Here is a 9,149-nt window from a genome sequence, read left to right on the forward strand (position 1 = left end):
GGAAACAAATGAGCCATGTTTGCAGATGTTTAGCTCTTTGGAAGCCAGTTTCCTGAGTATAAGAAGTTGAGAGCCCGTTCTGAACTTTGTCCCTTTGAATTCAAGCTGCCAGCATTTTCACCAATGTGATTCTCTTTAAAATTTTGTGGATTTTCTAGGAATCTGATGAGCAGTTCACTCTGTATTCCAAAGCCACATCCATAATTATTTTTGAGTTGAACTTACATCTAATTCTGGCTGCCTATGAGGATACAAAGGATCATTAGAAGCCCGTTGGTCTACATGAGAGGGTCTACTAGGCACCACCTTCAATACTTCTGAGGCCTTAACAAAGATCTTACAATGATTTTTATTATATTCACAAATTTGAAACCATCGCCACAATCAATTTTAGAACATTCTCAACACATCAAGAAAAAAAAAATGATTGCTACCCCTCCCATCCCCTGCCCATCCCCCATCCTTCCCAGCCCTAAGCATTTCTTAAGCATCACTTGTTTTCTAGTGACACAGACCTTAGGTAAAGTTCAACATTATCAGCCCTTCCTTTTGTTCAATATTAATGAATACAATAGGTTCCTAAACAACTAAGAGATGAGTATAAAACTCCTGAGCAAGACAAAGCAGGATCTGATTAATAGTCTTTCTGAGACTTTTGTTGGTGTTGTTTCTGTAAAATAAGTTAAATCATATGTTGAAAGGAAACAGCACAGCTCAGTTGTGGTAGAATTTTGAAGTCTGGGCATCTTGCATAGGATTCCTGAAATGAAAAAGATAAATATTAATATAAGAGTTTGAGTCACACCCTATGGAGCACAAGTCTAGTAGATTCTAAAAGGTTCGTGGAAGAAAACCTTTTGATTAGGCAGCACTGCCAATAAAAGAGATGAAGACCACCCGCATAGGCACGAGCAACGACTATTTATTCAGAGCCTGATGTATAGCCAGAGAGTCAGCCACCACCACTTACATCTGGCAGAGTCTGAAGCAAACAGAGCTGGACATTTTGGTCACGAAGGAAGTAGTACTCAGCAGGCACACACAGAGATCTGGGGGAACAGGAGGCAATCATGACATGAGGTCAGAGCCAAGGCCGTGCATCAGTTTGGCTACATATTTGGATCTTATTAGTCTCTTCCACATGGCAAGTATGTGGCCCATTGTCCTAAAATGGCTGTGAAAATATAACTTAGAATTACATAGGGTATGATCAGTAGATTGTAATAATTGGAGAGATGGATACTGGTCAAGTAATTTACCGGTTGATTTGTTTAATATCATCTTTCCATGTAGGTGCAAGTAGAAATGCCATCAGCTATATCTCCTTGTGGTTTCATTAGCAGAGATTAGAATTGCCCAGGGGTTTTATAATGGAGTCCAGTGATGCATGGCGTATCCAGCAGTCAGTTAGACTGAGGGCAGTGGCTACTATTAGAGATAATTTAAGAATGACATTAAAATAAATATATTCTGACTAACAATTATTTAAGGAGGGGGGAATAAGATAAAAATTACTACTGTATGTGGATAACAACCAAGGGTCTATAGAAAATGAGAAGAAGAGAAAGAGGTCCTACTCTAACATCTTGGGCAGAAGCTGCCCATTGTCTAAAGCAGTGGTTCTCAACCTTGGCTGCACATTATAATCACCTGGGAATCTTTTTAAAATCCCGATTTCTAGCCCTGACCGGTTTGGATCTGTGGATAGAGCGTCAGCCTGTGGACTGAAGGGTCTTGGGTTTGATTCCAGTCAAGGGCATGTACCTTGGTTGCAGGCACAACCCCAGTGGGGAGTGTGCAGGAGGCAGCTGATGGATGTTTCTCTCTCATCAATGTTTCTCTCTATCTCTCTCCCTTCCTCTCTGTAAAAAAAAAAATCAATAATATATATATATATATGTATATATATATATATGTATATATATATATATATATGTATATATATATATTTTTTAATCCTGATTTCTGGGCCTCATATTCCGGAAATTCTGTTTCTTTGTTACTAATGTTGTGGCCCCACCTCATAACAAAGAAAGAATTTTCGGAGGATGAGGCCCAGAAATCAGGATTTTAAAAAGATTCCCAGGTGATTCTAGTGTGCAGCCAAGGTTGAGAACCACTGGTCTAAAGTCATCTGCTTGTTCCAAAGATCAGCTGTGTCTACAAGACCTCTGAGTGTCCTCAATTTGAAATCCCATGTTGGAGTAGCCTTCCAATTGTGTGGAATTCTAAATTACTTCTTCAGCTGTTAAACATGAATCCAAGCATTGACTCTGTCTGACATGTCACTGTTGTATTTGTTGTTTACAGTACCTGATAAGGTCCTTTCCAATGAAGTCAAGCGCAGCAGTTTTCCTATGATGTCTCTTCCAATAAATGAAATATCCTGTTTGAAGATCATGAACAGATGGTTTAGGAAAATATGTTGAAAAGATACACTAAACCTATAAGTGAAAGAACTGGGTATAGTCCAAGAGTCCCTTGCAATATTTTCCCATGTCACCATGCAGTATGGCAAGTGTCTAATATTGGAGTAAAATCCCCAAATGCATGGACCCTCCAGTTACTAATTCATAAATGAATAACCAATGTGTCCCCAAGGGAGTGGCCATAGAAACTATAAAAGCTAGTGAAAGTACCTTTGGCCAAGGGAGCTCAGGGTTTCTGAAAGTTTTGCTGATTTGTATTTAAGGTTTGCCATTGGTCTTTTCAATCTTTTCAGAAGATTGTCCTATATAATAAAAGGCTAATATGCAAATAGACCAAACGGCGGAAAAACCAACCAACCAATTGCTATGACATGCGATTGACCACCAGGAGGCACACGTGGAACATAGAGGGCATTGGCAGCAGGCGGTGCAGAGTGCTGAACATGGTGGGTGTAGGCTGTGGCAGGATGGTGGAGCAAGTGAGTGGGGGCACCAGACCAAGGCAGGGTGCCAGTCATTGTCATTGGGGCGAGCCTCTGGTGGTTACTGAAAATTCTTTGCTCCCATGCACTGTGGTCCCATACAGCGCTTGCACCTGCTTCTGGCGCTGGCCCCACTCACACCTGCAGCTGGCGCCAGAGCAGCCACTTGCACCTGCTGCCAGCTCCCAGTGCTGGTCCTGATCACCCCTGAGGGCTTCTCCACCTCCCCTTGCTCCTAGGGGCGATCGGGGAGGCAGCCGCTGCTCACACCTGCTGACGGGACCAGCCCCACTCGCACCCATTGCTGGCACCAGCCCCAATCGCTCGGCACCGTCAGTGTGTGGGAGCGGCGGTGGTGGGAGCAGGGCTGCTGGTAGACAGGGAACTGGGGCTACAGTGGGAGGTGCCAGTTGGGGGTGCGGAGGAGGGCCGAGACCAGCCCCTGTGCCCACAGCAGCCTCAAGGCCATGGTTCCTTTCAAGGTGCACGAATTCATGCACTGTGCCCTGTAGGTAACAAGGACAGTACAGTTTCTGAGCAGAGAGTAATGTCTTACAGATTTTTGTGTAATGGTTTCTGTTGAGTGTGTACTCCTAATCACTTGATATAAAAGTTGGGATGCCCCAAGTGGAAACCACAAAATCAAGCAGCTTTTCAGTGGGCATAAGGTTTGTAGCTTTTCAGCAAGGAAATACTTAAGCCTGCCCTGAAAAATGATATACAATAACTAAAACATATTCAGATCCCATAGAGGTTGGATGAATTCCATCTGAGTTTGTTGAATGTGTCATGGAGGCCTTGGGTCCTTTTTTTTGTCCCACCTTTGCAGTTTTAAAAGGACTACGTTGCTGACAGGTGATACATGACCTGAAAGTAGCCTCAGCTGTGTTTTTAAGGTTTCCTTACCAATGTTGATTTAAATTAACAATCCAATGAACAAAGTAAACTGGCAAACAAAATAGAAATGAGGCCTGGAGACATGGAACATACTGACAGCTGTCAGAGGGAAGAGGGGGGACTGGATGAAAGAAGAGATTCGCCAAAGAATGTTATGTTTTTAAAAGTAAGGCAGAATATTGGATGCATTTTTCTCCCTCAGAGCACCCTCACTGACAAGAATTGAGGACATTTTTTGTCTTGGTTTTTCTTTGATAAAATTAGACACTCGCCCCCCCATTTTCCGTTTTACAATATCTGCAAGAGTCCTTATCAGTAAGTGGTGTTTGGGAAGTGGTCTACACAGCTGTTTGATCTTTAGGGCCATGACTTTATTTTGGATCTTATCTCATTTTTATTCTAAAGCTATTTCAAAATGTATGCCAGGTTTTTTGGGTTTGTGTTTTTTTTTTGGTTCAGATACAGGGGTTCTTTCCCATTATCATTTCTTTCTGTGAATTAGATGACCAATATCAGGTTTAGCTCCCCTGACAAAATGAGATGAAGGGGCTGCTGTTATATCAGCATTTTCTTCAACTCTCAGGTGTTTTTAGAAGATACTTTCTAGTCTATACTTAAAACCTCCTATAGTTTCATCTTTAATCTTTTTTACATGATTTAATTATGGTCCAATCGATTTTTATTAAAATGTTTCAGGTGTGGCTTCTAGGATACTTTGCCTTATTTTTAAAGCCACTTTTTGACTCTTAAGTTTATTGTGAAAGGAAGGATCCAGTAGGTCCCTTTCTGGGTAAATCCAATCAGCTTTTACCCACAGAACTTAGCATCTGAGGTTCCAACCAACCAACATGTGTACAATTTGGTACAGATCAAGTAACAATGGGTCAGATGCACCCAAAAGAATTCTAAATTATTTTATGAATATTTGTTGGTCTTATCTATGTTTCAAGAAATCTTTACAGCTTTTAATTCAGCTTGAGTCCAAGGTTAAAATTCTATCATTTCCTGCACACCTAGCACATGGTAAGGATGAATTTTTAGAGGCAACTGGCATTGATGGTTTTAGGATAGTTGGGAAAAGGGAAAAAGTCTGGACAAGGGAAAGAGAGGATGCTCGACAGAGATGTGAAAGAAAAGAGATCAGAATTGAAGGGTAAGAGGGAAAAAAAGGGCAGGATGTAGGGAAGCAACTGGAGGACATAGAGGAGGATTTACTAGGTAAATTAGTCTACTTTGTTGCTGTGACACATAAGTTTGTCAGATGGCTTGTAGCTTCGGCCAAATATTCTTTTAGTGGAGCAATTTTTTTATTCATATTTTTGTTTGGAGCCTCTGAATACCCATCAAAAAATGCTGCCCATTTGGACTGAGAAGTCTTATTCCCTTTCTTTTATAAGGAACCTTTCAAATGAACAATTTGTTAAGTCCAATGCTCCCTAGGGTACCCACTGAAGGCCTAGTCATAATCATGTCATTGGGGAAGATAGATAAAGGAAATAGGACTGTAATGAGAGTAAATATAAAGAGCAACAATTTCCCTGGAAAAGGAGATTTGGGTTTAGATGAGCCTCTGAGAGCTGGCAATAGTTGGTACAAAGAAAATGCTGTGCATCTCATATGTCAGGTCCCCAAATTGATGACTGGTTGCCTCCAAACACAGACCCAACAATCTGCACCCCCAGGCAGAAAGAATGTTCTCTCTGAATGAAAAAATAAAGCTCTGAGGACTAAAACTGGAGGCGGAGGGAGAACCTCATCCAGTTTTATTGGTGACCTACAACAAAGTTTGTCCAAATGGACAGTTCTGATAACTACAGAGTCACTGGTCTGCAGACAGCCAGGACAACCGGCTGATAAGGCATATGCCTGTGTTCTACCCAGTGATTGTCCTTCTTATGACAGATAACACCTTGAGACAGCACACCACGAAATGGTAACACAAATGCAGCCAACGGGAATGAAAAGAATTGTTTGATTCCACTAAGGAGGTCAAACAAACGGGAACCGATAACAACACCTGGGTGCAGATCTGAGATTAAATAACCAATTCCACACAAAGAGAGTGGAGGGTGGACCTGGTGCTGACTTACCACATTGTTGTGGGCTCGACAAGAGGTGAGCAGCAAAGCACAAGGGCTTCCACACCTGGATGAAGACTGGAGGCCATGCTCACAACCAGTGGAAACTGTATCTTAGTGGAACCTCCAAGGAAACTATGGAAATAAATGAAGATCACCTCAATGAAAACAAGCAAATGCTATTTACTCAGGGCTTGCTATAGGAAGAGAGTCACCACCATCACCTGAGTTTGGCAGAAACTCATATGTGTGTAGTGTAGTGGGAAAGCGCCAATGCAGGGGTGGGGAACATCGGCCCGTGCACTGTATAAGGCCCACAAAATCATTTGATTTGGCCCAGCCAAGGCACTAGGGGTGAGTTAATGAAATGTTTGACCAAATATAGCAGGCTGATTTTTAAGCTGATAATTTTGTATAGCCCACAAATGATGTTGTAAATATCTAAATGGCTCTTGGCAGAAAAAAATTCCTCTACCCCTGCTCTAGTGGGAAAGGGGCAAGGTTTCAGGTGTGCCCTACCTAGAGGCTGTTGGTATGAGAAGCTGGAAGCAGGCTAACTAGAAGTGGGTCATCCAATATAATTTGTTAGGAATACATATTTGGCTTTCTATGGTCAGTCCTAAGTTAAAAGTAGGGGGGAAAATTAGGGAAGCTGTCAGTTACTGACTAGGACCTGATTTGGGGCTGATGTTGTAGATGGACTCTTAGACTGGTAGCTATGGAGGAAGTGTGTCAGAGTTTTACTTGTATAGGGTGTCCCGAAATTCACACAAGATTTGAATTTTGCATGAGCATTAACAACAACAACAACAAAAATAAAAGCCTAATTTTACTTGGTTTATTGAATCAGATTCTAATATCTGTTGCCCTTTGATTTCAATCCCTTCAATTTGATAAGCATTACCAAGTACCAATTATGGCCCAGGAGCAGGGACAATGAAGACCAATGAAGATCAGGGCTTTGCGTATGGGCCACCAAAACTGTGGAGGCCATTTCCATACATAACCCTATACTGTATACTTTATGAATCAATAAAAAATTTACAATTTTTAATTATAAACCTGTGTTTTCTATCAAAATTACTTCTTGTATAAATTTTGGGACACTATATATATATATATATATATATATATATATATATATATATATATATATATATCTTGTCATTGTCTGTTTGTATATTTAATCTCTCACCTTTCACTGAGGTTTTCGAAGTTGTGATGTTGACTGCTTTGGTGATGTTGTCCAAAGTGTTGGTTACCTCTCCAGTCAGGGCATGGGTGACCTGAGAATTTCACCAGACTTCCACAGAAGTCCAAACAGCAGTTTATCCAAGGAAAGAGCTGTGCCGTGAATGGTCAGCTGAAATGATGAGTCCTAGTCGTAGGCTTATAACAAGTCCTCAGGCTTGAGCTTGCAATGAGTCTTCAGTCCCAGGGGGCAAGCACCAGTTACAAGGCAACCTCAGAGTCTCAATAAGAATCTGGCAATCAGGTTTTAGTTCTCAGTGACTCCAAGTCAAGAAGAAGGAGAAAGAATGGAAATCTTAGTTTGAAGGCGAAGGTGAGTTTGTAGCCAGATATTGAAGGGGTCTGGAAGAGCTGAAAACCTGGTAAGGACTGACAGTCTGAGCAAGGTGGGAGAATCCAGTTCAATACAAAACTGTCTTTTCCACAGTGAAAGAGAAAGCTTGGTTACAAGATCAGACAAAGTCAGTCAAAAGCGATTACAGAAAGGTGCAACATAGCTCAAAGACAATGAAGAGGATCAGAATCTGAACATCCAGAGAGTCAGCTGTTATTTCCTATTGAAACAAAATTTCTCACTACAGTCTCTCTTACCATTCTGGTCAAACACAATCTCAAAGATAATGGAAAAGAAAACATGTTGTAAAGGATCAAACACAATCTCAAAGAAGTTATTCTTGATCACAAAATAAGGCTGGTCTCATTACAAGTGGCCTGGTTATTTGCATAGATGCACCAAGAATGACAATTTACCACATAGGTTTTACATTTGCTTTGCGGAAAGTTTTCATAAAGAATCTCAGATTGGACTTTTCAAAGCCTCTTGAGGGTAGGAAGCCAAGCTAAGAATTCACCCCCACTTTTCACCTGCAGCACCCAGTGATTTGATGGGCATTCCTCTCTTCCCGAGGTCCCCCAAAGCAGCCTAAGATTCCTGAGCCCGCCAGGAAGTGACCTTCCTCACTCACCTGTAAGGCTGGGAACCCTATGAAGCCAGTTACCAGGCCAGTCTTCCCAAGAGAGACTTGGTAAGCATTAGCCCCCACCCAGTCAACCTTAGTGCCTAAAGCATCTGGTCATAGCTGATCAAATGAGCATCATTCTCAAATATGACATCATAGGCAAAGCCTCGGTTGCATAACCAATGTTTCCAATTATGGTCCACTTGTTAAAAAGGTGGACGGACTCTTATTGAATCTATGCAGATAACTGTATTGCCATGAAAAGAAGAGTACTCAATAAGAGTTTCAGAATTGTGGAAAGGTGAGTCAGGGTGGAGCAGATAAATATTTCATTGCTGTTTACAAGAGCACAGTCTACTAAATTGTTATGAGTGATAGATGGCTTAATAGAAAGTGGTCCTTATACCCAGAGAATAGAACATGAGAGCATCAGCACTATTCCAAACAAAGCCCATATCCATCCATCAGCAGTTCATTCAGTCCCATGCCATCAAACCTGCCTCACTCTAACTTGGATTAGCAGTCTCATAAATCCATCTTCTTCTCAACTAAGCTTCTGGAAATCCTGACTGAGTCCACCAATAACCAAAGTTATTTAAGCAATGCCATCAGGATCCTGTGTGCAAGAATAGCTGGCATAGTTCTTCCCCATGGGTCTCTAAGACTGTCCTTTTTGGCTGAAGACAAAGCATTCAGGCAGGTAGCTGATCTTTCCTGTTTACAAGAGCACCGTCTACTAAATTGTTATGAGTGATAGATGGCTTCACAGAAAGCGGTTCCTTATATCCAGAAAATAGAACATTAATGCATCAGCTATTCCAAACAAAGTTCATGTTCACCCAGTTTATTCAGTCCATTCAGTCCTAGGCAATTATTTTTTCTTCCACTTGATCTTGAGTCAGTAGTCCAATGAATGCACCTGCTTTCCAATAGAGGTCTGTAGCTCCTGACTTGATCCACTGGTGTGATTTTGTAGTTGCTTAAGCAATGCCATCAGAAGCCTGTACTCAAGAGTCCCTAGTATGGTCCTTTTCCACCAGGCTCTAAGACGGT

At 41.5% G+C, this 9,149-nt stretch overlaps 1 long non-coding RNA gene across 1 annotated transcript; it reads right to left on the minus strand.

Moving 5' to 3' along the window:
- Nucleotides 1-468: 468 nt before the first annotated feature.
- On the minus strand, nucleotides 469-8,340 carry LOC138993015 (uncharacterized). Its single transcript, XR_011468221.1, has 5 exons — nucleotides 7,082-8,340; nucleotides 5,899-6,021; nucleotides 2,314-2,386; nucleotides 971-1,049; nucleotides 469-760 (listed from the first exon to the last, which is right to left on the minus strand). It is a non-coding gene; the product is annotated as an uncharacterized lncRNA (long non-coding RNA).
- Between the last annotated feature and the right edge of the window lie 809 nt (nucleotides 8,341-9,149).

The sequence above is a fragment of the Myotis yumanensis genome, unplaced genomic scaffold (assembly GCF_028538775.1).
Source record: "Myotis yumanensis isolate MYYU_CA2020_CCGP unplaced genomic scaffold, mMyoYum1.0.hap1 SCAF_15, whole genome shotgun sequence".
NCBI lineage: Eukaryota > Metazoa > Chordata > Mammalia > Chiroptera > Vespertilionidae > Myotis > Myotis yumanensis.